General features: G+C 39.1%; 1 protein-coding gene across 6 annotated transcripts in view; it reads left to right on the top strand.

Annotated features, from left to right (window-relative positions):
• GULP1 (GULP PTB domain containing engulfment adaptor 1) overlaps positions 1–18,518 on the top strand; it is a 316,944-nt gene that overhangs the window by 10,188 nt on the left and 288,238 nt on the right. The window contains exon 2 of one of the 6 annotated variants that reach the window (XM_089329025.1): positions 14,392–14,458. The exons of 4 other annotated variants lie outside the window; for them this stretch is intronic. The gene's annotated coding sequence lies outside the window, so the exon portion shown is untranslated. Of the gene's footprint in view, positions 1–2,846; positions 2,870–14,391; positions 14,459–18,518 lie in introns of those variants that run through there. One more of the 6 variants, XM_089329026.1, reaches the window with a different exon arrangement.

Here is an 18,518-nt window from a genome sequence, read left to right as displayed (position 1 = left end):
TAATACATCAGTTAGTACATCTGGACTAACTTAAAATTCTAATAGATGAGCCAGTTGAGGCTTAGAAAATAATACCCTAAAGTCTAAAGTTTGGCAACTTGGAACTAAATGAGTAGCCTTAAGGTTTCTCTGAACTTCCCTATACCACTCTGTCTCTTAGTCTTCTTTCTCTCCTAAAGTGCAGGGAAAGGCTTCCTCTAAAGCTTCCGTCCTAGAAGGAATGAAATTTTTATGAAGTCTCATTAATTAGGCAAGATTAACCACCAGAAAGAGACTGAAGGGACACCCTGCCTGGGCAGACTTTTCATCTGTTCTTGTGAGGGCAACTCTCAGAGATAACCTAAAAGATTTTATCTACAGAATAAGATAATTTTTGTTCTTGTACATTCTTTTCCTCAGTGGTTCCATAGCTTGTCAGCATCATCGTCCAGGATACCCGAAGCCCCTCCTCATTCAACTGTCCATTCCTCTCTTAGTTGGAAAGTTACTTAAGCATCAGCCATTGGCCCTTTGTGAACGACTTTGTGAACGACTGTTATGCTGTGATTTTTTCTTTCCTGTGTGTTAATAAACTTGCGTATGTTTTCTACTACTCAAACTGTTTATTGTCAGCTAGTTCCAAAGAACCTTCGCAGGGTCAGAGGGAAATTTTTCCTTGACCAGTACAGTCCAACATAAAAGTTTTGTCCTTAAAAGTTGACAGTATCTTTAAGAGCACAGTGAGGGATAACTGTCTAACAGGTTCTTGTATTGTATTGCGCTTTGTATTTTCTATAATGGTAAGCATCCTATACCACTGGCAGTTCTTTGCTTCCCTTGCTTAGTAGGTCTTCAGGTTTTCATTTGAATGACAGTGAATGACAATGGATTCAACTAAGTAAGATTCTCTACTTGACAGGAACTCTCCATTCCATTTCTGGTATTTCCATTATCAAGAAGCATATTTCCACCTCTAAGAGTCTTAACATCTCCTTTTTTTTGGTTATAGACAATTTTGAATATCCACCCAAAACACTTTTTATTTGTCTTTGCTCTGGTATTGTACATATGACCCCTCTAACCCACATAAGTCAAGTAAAGGCCATTTCACTTCTCTATCAAGTGAAATTTAGGTTAGGTTAAGCTAATAATCATGTTTTCTATAACCCTTGGCTGTTAGCTACTGAAGGGACACTTGTCCTTTGTCTCAGTAATAAGGCAGTTATTTTATTTGAAATGACAAGACTTGGTAGAAGTGTAGTAGAAATGCTTTCTTACCAAAAGTAAATTGGATAAGAAAGTGCACGTTGGCTCTTAATATGGGTCCTATGTGGAATAGATGCTTCATCCATTGTTCCAAAGACATTCAAGTGCGGACAGCACAAAGGCACTGAAGGTGAAAGAGGTGCTAGTGTTGCAGTGCAGCATGCTAAGCCACCACTTGGGAGGCCCACGTTCCACACTGGAGTTCCTGGAGCGGAGCTCTGACTCCACTTCTGATCCAGCTTCTTGCTAGTGGAGTGCTGACTCCCATTTCTGATACAGCACCCTGAGAAACAACAGATTATGGCTCCAGAACTTAGGAGGTTGCCAGCCATGTGGGAAACCTGGATGGAGTTCCTGGCTCCTTGCCTCTGCCTGCCCCAGCCCTGGCTTATGTAAGCATTTGAGTAGTGAACCAGGGGATGGATGATATTTCTCTTCTCCTGTCTCTTTTCTTGTCTCTCTCTGTTGCTTTCCTTTTCAAATAAAAATAAACTTTAAAAAAAGTGGCAGAAAAATATAAATACGTGAGAACTAGACAGGACTGTTGGGTTCCTGAATTAGTATACCAAATTTCTGCTTTTACTGTTATGCAAGGTAATGCATTTCTTTTTCAAACCAGCTGAATAGAATTTGTAATTACTTAAAATAGAAATTAATCTAATTAAACAGTTATTAGGTGGCATCTTAATTTTGGAATAAGCATTTTAAAAGTTATAGATTTAGATTATTAAAAAGATTATAGACTTTTTTGGGTTTTTAAACTTTATTAAGGTTAGTTATGTTATGCTTTAAAATATTTTATTAAAGGTCACCAAATACTATTGCATTTTTAAGACAGTAAATAGGTGAGTCATCTGTAAGACGAATTAGGGAGGAGGTGGAGGCAAGCCAAACCGGGAAAAATGTAACAGACTCAGACAATAGACAATAACTAAAACAATTTGAAATATATATTTATAACCTAATTTATTCACTATGTAATTATGCCATTGTTCGCAGGTTATATAGTATCTTTAGTGTACTGGAAACATTAAATGTATATGAAGAAATAAAGGAATCTCAGTGCCTGATTTTAGTAATTCAAAACTTGTAGTTTGAAGTGAAGGCTAACATAACTATTTAAATATAAAACACAATGATGATGGCTGTAACATTCAAGAAAATTATGAATTGTTGATGGTGTCAGCAAAATAATGTAGCAAACTTCTCAGTAAGAGCTAATAATGCAGATTCTCTCTTTGTCCAGGTTCTAGTCAAGAACTTCTGAATCCTTTTCTCAACAACATCTTGGCTGTTGGGCTCTGTGTTTGTCTCTACATTGTCCAAATTTGGCAGGAATTCTGCTAGGTCAGTTTAACTGTCTTTGATATCTGATCACTGTCTACATCTAATTGGGTTAAGGACAACAATGATCAAGTGTTTACTGTGCTTAAGCGTTGTGCTAAATGTTTTTCATTCTTCATAGTGATCTTTTTTTTTTTTTTTTTTTTAAGTTTCCACAGCCAGGAAACAGTGAAGCCAGGGCAGGTTGCAGGATGGAGTAATTCATCATAGCCGTCAGCCTCTGCTGTCCCCAAGATGATGTCTGATCACTGTGGCCTGCATTCAGACAGAAAACTAGTAGGTCAGTTTAGCCAGAATCCTTTACCTGTGAGTTTTCCTCTTTGTAACTGTTCTTCCATTGTCCGCTCCTCCTGTCCCCATCCTGCTTGTTATCTATAAATTCCCAATTTTCCTTGCAGAATTTGGAGTGCAGCCTAATCTCACTCCCCCACTGTAAAACCCCCATGGAAGTACAGTGATCCTTACACTGAAATCGGAAAAAGACCCCCTAAAATCTGCACTGAAATGTGGCCCTTTAGAGTTCCCCAGCAGTGCTATCTGGGGTGCCACATGTGCTACAGGAATTTAGGGTGTCATACGATTTCACCATGAGATTATTACTAAATCCCCAATATTAATAAGCCCGAGAGGGTTCTTGCCTAATATTTAGAGAAGAATTCTAAATACCGGCACAGATAAAGGAGGCAGAATGGTACATTTTCAGCTTTTATTTAGTGAGAAAGATGCATAGGAGAGTGAGAGCTTTATTAAGAGAGAGAGGTAAATCAGGGTTCATACAGAACACCAGGAACCAGCCACGTGGAAGAGCATCTAGGCCTGTATCTGGCCAGGAAGCCTAGAGCACATGGCCCAAAGGCCACGGGCCCTGGAGGCAAGCCCCCTCCTGACAAGAGGCCAGGGAAGAAGAGAGAGCCGGGCTACACTGTGTCCCAGCTTTTAACCCACTTCCAAAGGGGAGTGGTTAATTAACCTGATTGGCTGGTGGGCACCCAGGTGTGGCCAGGTAGGGGATGAGGTCACACAGGGGCATGGTGAAGGTGTGGTCTTCCAGTTCACAAATCTAATCAATTTTAGCCTGTATGCCTGCCTACTTCAACACCTGTTGTGATGGTCTTGAATAGTCTGCCTGACTATTTAACAAGTGTCATGAATACTTTTTTCTATAACATTCATTTTATAAAATCTTATTTCACAGAAACTATTAGCAATTTAATTATTTTCTGCCACCATACTCTTGATGTAGCTTTTTGGATGACTTAGCATTATGCATATTGGTTTTTGTAATGTGATATATCAAAGTATAGAGATACTTTGACTCTTTGCCTCTTTCTGTGAAGGTAGTAAGAATTACTCAAAGCTAGGAACTGGCAAAGGCAGGAGTAATAAGTATCCTAGGGTATCAGTGCTCTCTCCTAGGGGGAGATTGTTAACCAAGCGGTTTAAGCAGGAAGTGAAAGAAAGTAAAACAGGGCATCCTCTAAGGGGCTCAGAATAAACAAGTGTCACACTCTGCAGGTTTGTTAGGAACTAGGGGGTGTGAGAAATAGAAAACTGGGAAGTTGTGTGGATAATGCAAATAAATAAGAGCAGTTGGTGAAATGTAGGTGAGAGTGTTACTAATGTTGAAAGCCTGCTGTGAAACTGTAGCAACTGAATCACTGGTCAAGGAAATAAAAAAAAAAAAAAAACAACAACAACAAAAAAACAAAAACAAGGTTAAACCGGTACTAACATTGGTGTTGAAAACATGGAGATTGGGTTGGAGAGGGACATCCCCAATAACTTGAGTGCCCAAAGAAAATTTGAAAGAGACATCAGAACAGTTACTGATGGAGACATCTGAAGTAGGAAGACCTCCTACATTACTGTGATTGAGATGTGCTTCTTAGATTTTTGCATAAGAATGCAATAAACATGCTTGAGATACTTCCTCTATGAGATCATGACCTTCATTCATAGCAGCTAAGGAAGTGAGCACACTGGGAAAGCCAGGCAAGAGAGACCAGAGAATACAAAGTGCTGCAATTCTCAGAGGATTATTCTTCTTTTAGAAGCTGTTGTTCAGGGATTGTCCTGGGGCCTCTCTTTGCCCTAACAAAATGGAGCTGCCCTCTGGTGACCTTTTCTTGGTTCAAAAGGGAGCCACATTCTTATGGGGTTTTGAATATGAATAAGTGCCACTTGGTATGGAAATTACTATAAAGTGACTCTGCTTAGCCTCTTTGGAAATTATAGTAAAAAGTATCACCTGAATCAGTGCAGATACAAAGTGAGGAAGAGGATAATATGCAAATACTCAATTTTGGTCTCCCACTTTTGCTACAATAAAGTGAAAATAACCCAACTCCCCTTAATTTGCGTCTCTCAGGATCTTCATGGCATCTGCACTATTTCCTTGACCTATTTTCTTATATTTGTGAGTTCATATGAAAATAAGTTTTTGAACAGGAGAGTCATGATAAGGATAGCTTGTACAGAGTGCTTCCTGTGCCTTGGGCATTGGGCTGAATGTCTTTGATAATTTATAACTGACATAGAAATTTGATTTCTACAGCTATAAAACAGTGGCAGGTTGTAGGGTGGGAGTGCTGCATCTTAACCATCCTTCTAGCTGAGGAAGTGGGCAGTGGAGTGCCAAAAGGTCCCCTGGAGGCTAAGGCCAGCTCTGGCCCTTCTTTGCAAGTGAGAGTGGGACAGCTTTGAATAACCTGAATTCTTAGACTCCCGGCTGGTGCTTTCTTTTTGCTCCTCTGATGAAAGGATAAGTCGTTCTCAGATACACACAGTGATTCAGGACTCCCATTTGAAAAGACATTTGTGCATTTCACTTTATTTTGTTTGATAAAGCATAAAAAAAGAGCCCTTTGTGTATTACTCTGACTCTTGCTTGATTTGGTTTGTCAGGAGAGTTAAAATGTTAAATGAGATAGTCTGATTTTTTTTTTTCTGAAACCCTTGATTTTTGTTAAATAATAAAGTTTGGAAGAATGAAATCTGAGATGTAAAGCCAGTAATTTAATAGTTTTTAATTATCTGAAATCTACTTTTCACTTAACTGGTAGACAGCATTTTTCTTCACTGAGAGGTTGGACTGGATAACCTCAAAGACCATTTTAGCCTTGAGGTTAGTCTAAATATTGTTCTTTTTTTTTTTTTTTTTCCTGAAGCACATTCTTTAAAACGCTATATTCAGCGTTGTTCATTTTTAGCAGTTGATTTCATTATCTTTTTTTGAGAAGTTAAATTGTTAGATTTTATCTCTTCTGATAGTTATAGCTTGAAAGCTAGAAGAATTTTTTTTTTTTTTGAAGAGATCTGATACAGTCTAATTGTTAGGAAAAAGTCTGTGGTGGAAAGCAATGAAAAAATGGAGAGAGTGAGTCAAATATGTAGGCAGCCTTATAGGAGAAGCGCATATTGGTGCATAGTTCAGCCATGAAATTAGAAGATTGAGAGGTGGGCTTTTGGCTTAGCTATTAACAGGATAGTTAGGACATATGCATCTCACATCAAAGTGCCCAGCTTCAGTTCCTGGGTTTGGCTCTTGATTCTACCTTCCTGCCAATGCAAACCCTCAGAGGTACCATTGATGGCTCAAGTAATTGGGTTCCTTACCCACATGTGAAACCTGGATTGAGTTTCCTGCTCATTGGCCTCCTGGTCATTTTAGGCATTTGGGGAGTGAACTTAGAAATGAGATCTCTTTTTCTCATTCTCAAGTAAATAAATTTTTTAAAAATAAAATTGGAAGACTGAAAGTAGAGCTAGGAGTAGAGTAGAATGGAAAACAGGGCTGGGATTTCTAGAGATGAAGCCAGGGAAGCTGAAATCAGTCTTGTAGATGTATCTAATCTAAAACTTATGTTTTATTCTAATAGCAATTTGAAATTCTCGAGTGATTTCATGAGGTTAGTGACAAGATCTTAACTGCTTTTGAGAAAGAGCCAAGATGATGCTCCACCAGTATATCTAGGTAAAAAAAAAAAAAGAAAAAAAAAGATTGGAAGCCAACTTTAGAGCAATGGCAATGAGAAATTAGTTTATTCCAGAGATTTCTGGATAAAAGAAATCTGTACATTTTGATGCCTTGTCAATGATTGTAGGAGGTAGGCAATAGGACGCTATAAAAGTTGATTATAAAGTTTCTAATTTTGGCAACTGAGATATTAGTACCAGTCATCAAAAGAATAAATATGGAAGTAGAATTGCTGAAGAAAAATATGATTTCAAGTTTGGACACTTTTTAAAAGATTTATTTTTTTATTTGAAAGGCACAGTGAAAGAGAGAGAGAAGAGAGAGAGAGAGAGAGAGAGAGAACTTACATCCTCTGGTTCACTCCCCAAATAGCCCCAACATCCAGGACTGGGCCAGGCCAATGCCAGGAACCTAGAACTCAATTCAGGTCTTCCATGTGGGTGTCAAGGGTGCAAGTAGTTGGGCCATTTTCCATTGTTTTTCCATGTACATCAACAGGGGGCAGGATCCAAAGTACAGCAGCCAGAACTAGAACTATACCTATGACGTAGGGAGATGCTATTTCATGTGATGCATCATAATGCCAGCACCAAGTTTGGACACATTCTGGTATGCCTCTGAATTGTTCTGTTGTATATGCCCAGTAGCATTGTATTTGTATTGGTTTGAAGCTAAGAAATTTAACCTGGGTTCTGTGTGTGTGTGTGTGTCCAAATGTAAAGAATTTTAGGTTTCACATTACAAATATGAGCTTTTGGCTTAGAGGGGATATCCAAAGTAGAGGTTTATATAATAGGAAGAATGTCCATGACAAGGCTTACAGGAATACTGATATTTTTACCAAGGTAGGAAAAAGCAAAGCCTGCAGACAACACTAAGAAGAAAAGACTAGTGGAGAGGAGGAAAAAAACAAGAAACTGTGACACTGTGGAATTTAAAAGAGCATTTTGAGAAAGAGCAGGTGATCAACAGTGCTAACTGGGATAGAGAGATTTTAAGAACCAGATTAAAGAATTTGTTGTACTTGTGAAGGATTTCAGTGACCTTGGTGAGAACGATTTTGGTGGAATTGTATATATGGTGAGGCGTGGAGCAGCATGAGTATTTGGAACAGTAGTTAAGCACAGCTGTTTCAAAACATAAATCTGTGCGGAAAAGGAGACATAGTATGGAAGAAGAAAGAAGACTTAAGTTAAAATACAGGGAGGGTTTCTTATTTTTAATTTTTATTTGAAAGAGAAAGAGAGAGATCTCCTGCTTTACTCCCCTATTGCCAGCCATAGGTGGAGATGGGCTAGGGTAAAGCCAGGAGCTCAAAGCTCAATCTAGATCTCACACATGGGTGGTAGTGACCCAGGTAGTTGAAGCATCAGCTCCTACCTCCCAGGTTGTACATTAGCAGAAAGTTGGAATCAGAAGTATAACTGGGACTGAAACCCATGCACTCCCATATGGTATGTGGGCGTCTCAAGTAATGTCTTAACTACTGTGTCAAAATCCCAGCCCAGGGAGGGTTTCCTTAATATGGAGAGTCTTCATTATGATTAAAACACGTTTGACAAGTGATCAGCAAGTATATGTACAATTAAATCATGATGGCTGGTTAAGACTATGGTAAATTGAAAGGTGCATATGCTCAAATGTAGATAGTAACTCCTTAGTTCTATGAATATGTGAGAATGTGGACTGACTTGTCACATCTATCATTGTGGAAAAAAATTTAAAGGAGGGTAGCATATCAAAATTCTAAATGATACAGAGGAGCAGTTTCTTAAGTGACTATGGTGAAAGGTTAATATAGTATGGAAGTTTTAAGTTGTGCGTTAGATGATGGCTAAATCAGTCGATCAATTACTGAATTACTAGGAAATAAGGGATGTGACAGTGGAAAGGGACGGACTGATACAATTATGCATCAAGAAGGGGGGGAAGGTCTATGTTTATTAGGAGCCTGTGACCTGAATATTTGATGTCAAATGTGTAATAGTTCTTGTGCTAAGATCAGTGGTCCTTTGTAGAAGAGAGAAGATAAATGGGTATGATGAGTTCAGAAACTGAGGCCAGTATGCTGGATGAGTTTTGCACATGGGTTTTGGCAGTAAGCCTGATTTGAAATTTTCACTTAAACTATGCGGGTAATTATGAACACTTACAGTGGTAATAATGGGAACAGGTATCCTAATGATGGGTAGATTTGGGAGCGTGGAGGGATTGCATCCTTGGATTGGATCTTAGTCTTTTCGTGAATTCTCAAGATTGTTTTCTGAGTTGTGGGAGGTGGAGCAGAAAAGAACATGGTGCAGTGGACTTGGCATGGTGACCGCAGCTGACCAGCTGGCTTGTGGGCATCTAATGAGCTGCTTCCTTGGGTACCCTGATGTCTTAGTAAACTCAGGATACGGTAATGAAATGCCATAGACTGAGTGGTTTCACAACAGAAACTTATTTTCTCACGGTTCTGGAGCCTGGAAGTCTGAGATCAGCATGCTGGCATAGCTGGGTTCTAGTGAGGACTCTTCTTGGTTTGCTGCCTTCTCTGTGTCTTCATGTGGCAAGGGCAGGATGTAGGGAGGTGAAAGAGCGAGAGAAAGCTTGCTGGTGTCTCTTACAAGGATGCCAATCTCACCCTTAGGACCTCATCTGAACCTCATTGTCTCCCAAAGACCTCATCTCCAAATTCCATTGCTTTGGGGGTAAAGGCGTCAACATTTCAATTTGAGGGCATATAGCTAATTCCATAGCAACCAGAGATACCTTCGGTTCATTTTGGGAAGATAATGGCAGTTTTTATTCTGCATAGATAGATTTATTGTCAGCAGATATTTTTGACCCTATTTTGTGCAATGAGTGTACTTTTATATGCTAGGTACTGCTAAATTAATATATCACATTTTAAAGTATGTGAAACCACAAGCCCACATTCATCAATATTCATTATAGTTCTGCATGATCAGTATAAGAAATTAGGTTATTCTGGAAAAAGCCTGAGCTTTACCTTCTTTGTAAATAGGGTTTGCCATTTACAAGCTGGGTGCTCTTTGGCAGGCAAATTAATCACATGCTGCTTCCTGTTCTTAACTTGTAACATGGTACAGCCAATAACTCTGTGCAAGGTTCTTGAGGGGTTACAAACATAACTGATGCATGTTATACAGTGGCTAGCACTTTGTAGGTGGTCAGAAATTGATAACATTTGTACATACTAAATATATATTTTTTGTACTGTTATTAAGTATTAAAGTAAATTATATACTATTTTCATTTTATTAACAAATATGCTCTTTCATGAAAATGAATTTACCCTCAATGATGAATACAATTGAAGAACTTCATTGTCATATATTAGATGTGATTTATAAAAGATAAAATTTAGAAGGATATAGAATTGGTTTCTGTCTTGACCATAGGTCAAAAAGTTATATATTTTCAGGAAAAAAACACCCATTTGTTTAAAATATTGTGTAACTTGAATTGAGATACATCTTCTCTTTTTAGAATTATATTTTTACATATGAAATATGATTGAAATTTATAATATGAAATATAAATATGAAAGAAAATAGATACTCTTTTTTTAAGATTTTATTTATTTGAGAGGTAGAGCTACAGACAGAGGGAGAGACAGAAAAAGGTCTTCCATCGGCTGGTTGACTCCCCAATTTGCTGCAATTGCCAGAGCTGGGCGGATCCAAAGCCAGGAGCCAGGAGCTGCTTCTGGGTCTCACACATGGGTGCAGGGGCCCAAGCACTTTGACCATCCTCCATTGCTTTCTCAGGCCATAGCTGAGATTGGATTGGAAGAGAGCTGGATTTGAAGAGGAGTGGCCAGGACACTAACTGGTGGCCTCATGGTATGCTGGTACTGCAGGCAGAGGCCTAGCATACTATGCCACAGACCTGGCCATGAAAATAGATCTTCTTAATCCTAAAATTATATAGGGGAAAACTAAGTTGCTTAACTTACATGTCAGTACTTTTTGCTCAGTTGTATACTTAATGCATGCTGTTGACACATGTGTTAGAATACTGAAGTTTTTTATAAAGGAAAATAAAGTTAGTTCCCTTGATCATTTTTGTGACACTTTTCTTTTTTGTGCAGTTATACTTGGGATCATGTACCACACTGATTTTCTCACATTATATACTGTGATGTACAGCAGTTGATTTAGGAATATATACATGTACTGGTATGAACGGGAAGAATTTGAGGAGAGGAATTCTGTAGATCTAATTTTATGATTTCAAGTTCATAGTACTATTTTTTTAAAAAGATTTATTTATTTATTTATTTAAAAGACAGACTCAGAGAGAGGGAGAGACAGAGAGGTCTTCCATCTGCTGGTTCACTCCCCAGATGTAACAACGGCCGGGCAGGGCTGGGCCAGGCCAAAGCCAGGAACTTCTTTCCCATGGGTGCCAGGGCTGTGAATACTTGGGTTGTCTTCCATTGCTTTCCCAGGCACAGTAGCAGAGAGTTGGATCGAAAATGGGGCACCCGGAATTCCAGCTGGTGTGCATATGGGATGCTGGCATCTTGGGTGGTAACTTAAACCACTGTGCCACAACGGCAGCCCCAAATTCATACCACTATTAAAGATAATTGTGCAGTAGTGTGGGTTGATTGTATTTCAACAAAAAATTAGTAATCAGAGAAACATAAATCATTTGGTGGTGGTTTCTGTCAGAATCATGGAGCCAGTGAGTTTTCAACAATAGAGGGTGACTAAGCCTGGAGGAAGAATGAATGCAATGTCAACTAGATGTCATGCATGCTGCTAAAGCCCCTTTGTTTTGTCTCTGACTCAGAACTCTGAAGACTTGGTTCATTTTTCAGTCCAATAGTTGTGCTCATCATTACTAGAGACCTAAACTCTGGATCATTTAGGTTATTATTTCCTGGTTGCATGCATTAGCATCCACATGTGCTTGGGCAGCGAACACTGGTGATGGGAAAGGGCTGTGTCTGTGAGTCTCTTCCCAACATCTGCACTTCAGCTAAAGTAAATTAGACCTCATGAATGGAATCTGTTTTTCAGATTTGGTATTTAAAATGCATCATTTCCACCGAGGGCTAAGAAAGGGCAAGCTGCATTTTGTTTTGTAAATTTGCCCAAGAAAACCATTATCACAGAGAAGTGTTTAAGCAACTAGTCCTTCCTCTGTATTAAATTGAAGATCTTAGAAAAATTAGCTTCAGTCTGTTTTTTTCCTAACATCCAAAGAAAATCCTCCCTAGTTAAAATTTGAAAAACAAATAGATGCATTAACAGAGAGAGAACAAATGCACAAAGCAGACTTGCACTGGGGCTTTGCTTTAGTTTTATGCATGTGCCTCCTTTCGTCTTATGTACCGAGATAAGGCAAGTGAAGTGTGTGGTTTGTGGAATGCTTTAGAATGTTTGAATCGAGTCATTGAACACTTACTGAGATAGAGGTAAACCTGGTCTCTTACCAGGTGTTCCTCTCATGTGTAGTCCTGCTTCTGGCTCTGTCACTCCCTAACTAAGGGATTCTGAGGACCCTATTTACCTAAATCAGAGGTTATTTATCTTATCTGGAACTTTTAAAGCTAATGACTTGGACTTTGTATGCATTAACTGGCAGTTTTAAAATAAAAAATCCATCCTGGCATCCAGAAATTTTCATGCAGCTTTCTCTTGTGTGTCCCCTTCCTTGGTCTCAAGATTATTTGAGTTCACACTGTCCAAACCCTTGGGTCTGGACAGCAGGCAGCCTTAGAATTCTTTCTTCTCCCTCTATCAGATCGCCATGAAGCTTCTGAAAATCAATAAATAGTTAATGTTTCTACCCTTACATTGTTGTGTCTGAAATTGTTCCTTTTCACAGTTTGAATCCTATGGCGTTTTCTTTTCAGTCCATATTTTGGGAGTTATAACATCACGAATGGTCTTTATGTTAGGAAAAAATCGTTATGTTATCTTAAGATTCCAAGTCAGTATAAGAAAGAAGCTTCTGACATTGGATCAAGATTAATTATTCAATAATGATGTCCTGTTACCAAACCTATTTGGAAAAGGGTTGAATAACTGGGTCAGGGATGCTGTAGAAGAGTATCTTGTAGCTCACCTGTAGATTGAGGCGTTTGATAAAAGGATTTCTAAAGTCCAGCTGTGAAAGTTTAAATTTAAATGGAGTGATCAGTTTCCTGTAAGAATGTTTGTAAAATAATGCCAAGCTAGTAATTTGCACTAAGTGGATTAGAGCCACTGGGATTCCAGCTTTTACTCCCATAGACCTTCACTCATTCAGCATACTTTTAAACTTTATTCTTATGGGCCAGTTACCATGTTAGGCTTCTCCAAAGTATCCTTAATGTCATGGAAGCATGGATTTACAAGCTTAACCTGCCTGCTGCAAGTGTAATTCATTTGAAGGCTTAAATTTTATTGGAATCTGACCTTTCCCTACCCAAATGTTGCTTTAAGTAAAACTGTATTTCAATTACAATGAGCCAATACCAGTCTTCTAGGAGTCTCAGTTATTAATCCTGTGACTTCATTTATTGCTCAGCTTGATGTTTCATTTCCCTAAGTGTATATGTGCCTCTGTGAGGGTTTTGCAGTGTCCATAGGCAGAGTCAGAGCAAGGGAAGGAACATGATAAATTTTGCACTTATGAGATCTCACAGTGCTGGGAAATACAGAATGAATGGATTTGAGAATAAAGTTACAGAACTAAATTAGGAAATATTAAAATAGTGTAGATTAGAGATGATGAAGCTCTGAATTTATGAGATATCAAAGAGAATGGAGAAGAATGGATGGGGGGCATGTTTAATTTATAGAACTTGCTTATTAACTAGATGTGAGTAATCCAAGGGAGAATGTAGAGAGGATTATTTGTAGATTGTAGGCTTGATAGACTGGATATGATTAAAGTCATTAAGACAAGACATAGATGTATAGGAAAGAGAATATGATTGGAGGAAAAACTAAGAATATGCTTTTGGGGGCTGGTGCTGTGGTGCAGGGGTTAAAGCCACGGCCTACAGCGCCGGCATCCCCTATGGGCACTGGTTTGAGTCCTGGCTGCTCCACTTCCAATCAAGTTCTCTGCCATGACCTGGGAAAGCAGTAGAAGATAGCCCAAGTTCTTGGGCCCCTGCACCCATGTGGGAGACCCGGAAGAAGCTCCTGGCTCCTGGCTTCAGATTGGCACAGCTCTTGCCACTGCAACCATCTAGGGAGTGAACCACCAGATAGAAGACCCCCCTCTCTCTCTCTCTCTCTGGCTGTACTTTGATCTGTAACTCTTTCAAATAAATAAAATAAATCTTTAAAAAATATATGCTTTGGATTTTTGAGTTTGAGGTGCTTGGGGGACCTCTAGGGCAAAGTACCATATAGTGAGGTGGATATGCTATTTTGAAATCAGCATGGAGATGATTGTTGGTACCATGAGGGCAAGTTCTTGAGGCCATTGATGTTTAAGAGAAATCAGAAAATAATCCGAACAAAAATACTAAGAGGTAAATCTGAACCTACAGTTTCTTTGCCTTCATGGGAGAGAGATATTAGAGATCTAAACAAGGATCACTTCAAAGGGGGCAGAAAAGAAATAATAGACTTTAAAAATATTTTGAAAGAACTATTCACCTAATATTATAATTTCTAGAATTGGATAGCTCAGGTGGCCAGGTATTCTTTTAAATTTTGGGTTGTAGCTTTCTGTGTCCATAGGTCTGTTCTAGACACTGGGTAGAGGGCTCACAGGCTTGGAAGAATGCATTTCAGTCCTGGAGCAAAGGATGAGGAATTATGGACCTCCCTGGATTATGCCTAATTTCTCAAAGAATACCTTTGCAGTTTGTTTCCAGAAAGCCATATTTGAAGCCTTTTGTGATGTGGAGTTATCTCTGTTTGTGATTTCAAGGTAAGTTTTGCTTATCCTGATGCTTTCTTAAAAAATATATTTATTTGAGAGACACAGAGACAAAGAGGAAGGTAGATAAATAGATGGATAGATAGGGAATAAGAGTACTCCATCGACTTGCTCCCTCCCCAAATGCCTGCAATGGCTAGGGTTGGGGTGGGGAGGCTGCAGCTGTGAGCTGGAAATTTCAGGTTTTCTATAAGGATGGTAGAAACTGCTTGAGCCACCTAGCAGTAAGTTCAAATCAGTACTAGCGCTGAGAATTGAACTCAGGTGCTCTGATGTGGGACCTAAGAATTTTAACCGGCAGCTTAACTGTCAGGCCAAATGCCATCCCACCTCTCACTGACTGTTTTGAGTTTGAGCAACCTCTGAAAAAAGTCGAGAAAGCTAGAAGCAAATGAGTGTATGTAACCAATTTGACAAAGCAGATTTTCCAATTACTGAAAAGTATGTAGTAATATCATTAGAAAGCATATCACTCTTATGATAAGCATTATAAATACATAATGCCTAATATGTTTATAAATAGAAATATATTTTATAGAAGCAGTATATTATAAATGTTGTACAAACTTCAAAAAACTTATGGAAAAGCAGAATTAAAGAATACATTTATTTTTGTTATCAAAAGTTTTGAAATCTGTGAATAGTTTTTGTAAAATACATGAAATTTTTGAAAGGCTCTCATATTATAGTGTATACTATTTAATATATGTATATCCTTATTTGAGTTAATATTATTAAATATTTTTCTTTATTAGACCAAACTGGCTTTTCTAAAAATTGTGATGGAAAAATAAAGAACTGAGAGAAATATAGCACTGATATTGATGATTAACTGTACTTCTGTTGAGGTATTCAGAGAGGTAGAGGCAGAGAGAGAGAGAGGTCTTCCATCCACTGGTTCACTCCCCAGATGGCTGCAACGGCCAGAGCAGTGCCAATCTGAAGCCAGGAGCCAGGAGCCAGGAGCTTCTTTTGGGTCTCCCACTCAGGTCCTGGGGCCCAAGGACTTGGGCCATCTTCTACTGCTTTCCCAGGTCATAGCAGAGAGCTGGATCGGAAGTGGAGCAGCCAGGACTCCAACAGGTGGTCTTATAGGATGCTGGCACCACAGGTGAAGGCCCCACCCCCTATGCCACAGCACAGGCCCCTAGTTAACTCTTTCAAAATAATTCAAAGGTGGCATACCTAGATTCATTGTTGTATTTCCGTCATACCATGTCTTTTTACTTTTTTTTCTTTTAAAACAAGAACTTTAGAAGCTACTTACAGCTTTCTTATGTTTTTCTTATTTTGAATTTTCATAAAGGGCAATAACAAAAATGCACATGAAAGAATAATAAATTAACTTGATAAAACACCATTCTTGTATCCAGTGCTTAAAAGTATTCTTTTAACACCTTGTGGGGAGTTATTTTTTGTGTATTTTAGTTGTTGACTCTCTCAAACTATATCTGCTTCCTGATACCAACTGGATAGCCCTTATCGAGTTACTTATCTGTCTGTATAAAGTGATATTGGAGGTGGGTGAGAAAATTTGTGCACAAAAATCTGTATTATAAAAGTGGTACTTGCAGGAGAATTTCTTTGCACTTGAGATGCACTTTTTAACCTTGGAATACCAGAATCAAAGATTCTCCCATGCAAGGCTATTATCCTCCTGGCCCATTGGTGTTCTGTGGAAGGGGAGAAAGGTGTCCTTTATTTTTATCCTCACGATTTATGGAGTTATTTAGTTTCCTTCATATTCAACCCCTCCAACCCTGCCCTGTTCCCACAAGAGGGTAAGCTCATTTGTGAGCACACTTAGTTCATATATGAGTCAAACTGAGTTCAAGGAACACCCCAAAGTTTTATACACTCTTTATCTGTAGTTCCTATTTATTTATTTATTTATTTAGACAGGCAGAGTTAGACAGTGAGAGAGAGACAGAGAGAAAGGTCTTCCTTTTTCCGTTGGTTCACCCCCCAATGGCCACTGTCCGAAGCCAGGAGCTTCTCCTGGTCTCCAGTGTGGATGCAGGGCCCAAGGACTTGGGCCATCCTCCACTGCCTTCCCTGGCCACAGCAGAGAGCTGGATTGGAAGAGGAGCAACCGGGACAGAATCCGGCACCCCAACTGGGACTAGAACCCAAGGTGCCAGCGCCGCAGGTGGAGGATTAGCCTAGTGAGCCATGGTGCCGGCCTCCTCATTTCTTTTTGAAAAATTATAACCATTATTCAAAATTTAGCATCAATAATTTAAAAAGCTATGCTTTAGTGAATACTCACAATGTCTCACAGCTTTTCCCAGAGCTCTTTCCTTGTATTGAATCAGTTAACCTTCTCGACAGACCTGGGAGTTAGTTACATTTATCACTTTCTTTAGTGAAAGGCTTCGACTTGCTGGGTGTTGAGTAACTTTCCCGAGGTCCCACATAAAGGATATGAGGCTCAACCAAGATTTCTAGTCAATCCACCCCCATAACTTGTGCTTTTACCAGCCAGTATTAAAACCAAACACAACAGCAACAATGAAAAACAACTCATTTTTATCAACTTCCTTTGACTCCATGGGCTAAATAGTTCTGTTCTGTTGTCAGGGTTCTGCTGCCAGTCTCAATAAACTTTCTTTGTGCACCTCTAATACATTATCATTGTGTTTTTCTCTCCGCATTGGACATATCAGAGTTTGTTTCCCAAGTCATTGTTTCAGATTTTTTAATTATTCTCTCCTCACTACTTTCATGCCACTTGGTGTTAAAATTGTTAAAGAAAAGTTGATTGGGTTAATGAGTAAGTAAATCAATGGATATGTGACACATCACCAAGAAGGAATGGAATGTAAGTGAACTCTTGCTACGGAAGATTTTAAAAAAAAGTATTGATGACAATTTCCATTGCCATTTAGTGGAAAGACACTTTTTAAAGATTTATTTGTTTATTTGAGAGAGAGAGGTAGATACACCTGGTTCATTCCCCCAAATGGTTGCAACAGCTGGAACTAGACTGGTCCAAAGCCAGAAGCCAGGAGCTTCTTTAGGTTTCCCACATGGGTGCAGGGACTCAATACTTTGACCATCCTTCACTACTTCCCCAGGTGCATTAGCAAGGAGCTGGATTGCAAGTAGAGCAGCAGGAATTCAAACTGGCACCATATGGGATGCTGGCATTGCAGGTACAGCTTAATCCGCTTCGCCATAATGCCACCCCAACCCCACCCATCCTTACTATTGTATTTAAAATCAACACCATGGTACTTCTCATATGCTCCCCTTATAATTTTGTCACTAGTGCTCACCATTCTCTATAACATAATTATTGACTATGTTTTTCTTGCCCATTAGGATGGAAGTCCCACAAGTCTCACAAGATCAAGCACTTGCTGTTTTTTTCCTTATTCCTAGAGATTCATAATGTACTCAGAATGTATAATATGCTAGCAGAAATAGGCATTCAAATATTTGATGAGTGAATGAAGAAACAAGAACTTCAAGATCTAGTTTCTTTTAGAGAAAGTGTGTTTCATCTCAAATGCTTACTTTGAAATGTCTTGGGAACAGCTGTTAAAAGGATGCAATTCAAAATGTTAGATTTTGAATTGGAACAAGGACACACTGTTGCACTGACCCTTAGCCTGTCCAGTATATGAGGACCAGTACTTGGAAAAATCAGTTTTGGGGGCCCGGTGCTGTGGCATAGCAGGTAAAGCTGCCACCTGAGATGCAGGCATCCCACATGGGTGCTGGTTCAGGTCCCAGTTACTCCACTTCTGATCTAGCTGTCTGCTATGGCCTGGGAAGGCAGTGGAGGATGGCACAAGTCCTGCAGCTGTGTGAGAGACATGAAAGAAGTTCCAGGTCCCTTTGGATTGGCACAGCTCTGGCCATAGTGGCCATCTGGGGAGGGAACCAGTGGATGGAAGACTCTCTCTCTCTTTCTCTTTCTCTCTCTGCCTCTCTGTAAGTCTGCCTCTTTTCAAATAAAATAAATAAATCTTCAAAAAAAAAAAAAAAAAGAAAAATCAATTTTGATTTAAGAGACATTAGCAGAAAATAAGCCAGGCTGTGCACC

The sequence above is a fragment of the Oryctolagus cuniculus genome, chromosome 3 (assembly GCF_051225735.1).
Source record: "Oryctolagus cuniculus isolate XC-2025 breed Fujian yellow rabbit chromosome 3, ASM5122573v1, whole genome shotgun sequence".
Taxonomy (NCBI): domain Eukaryota; kingdom Metazoa; phylum Chordata; class Mammalia; order Lagomorpha; family Leporidae; genus Oryctolagus; species Oryctolagus cuniculus.
This window is presented reverse-complemented; position numbering and strand designations above follow the sequence as displayed.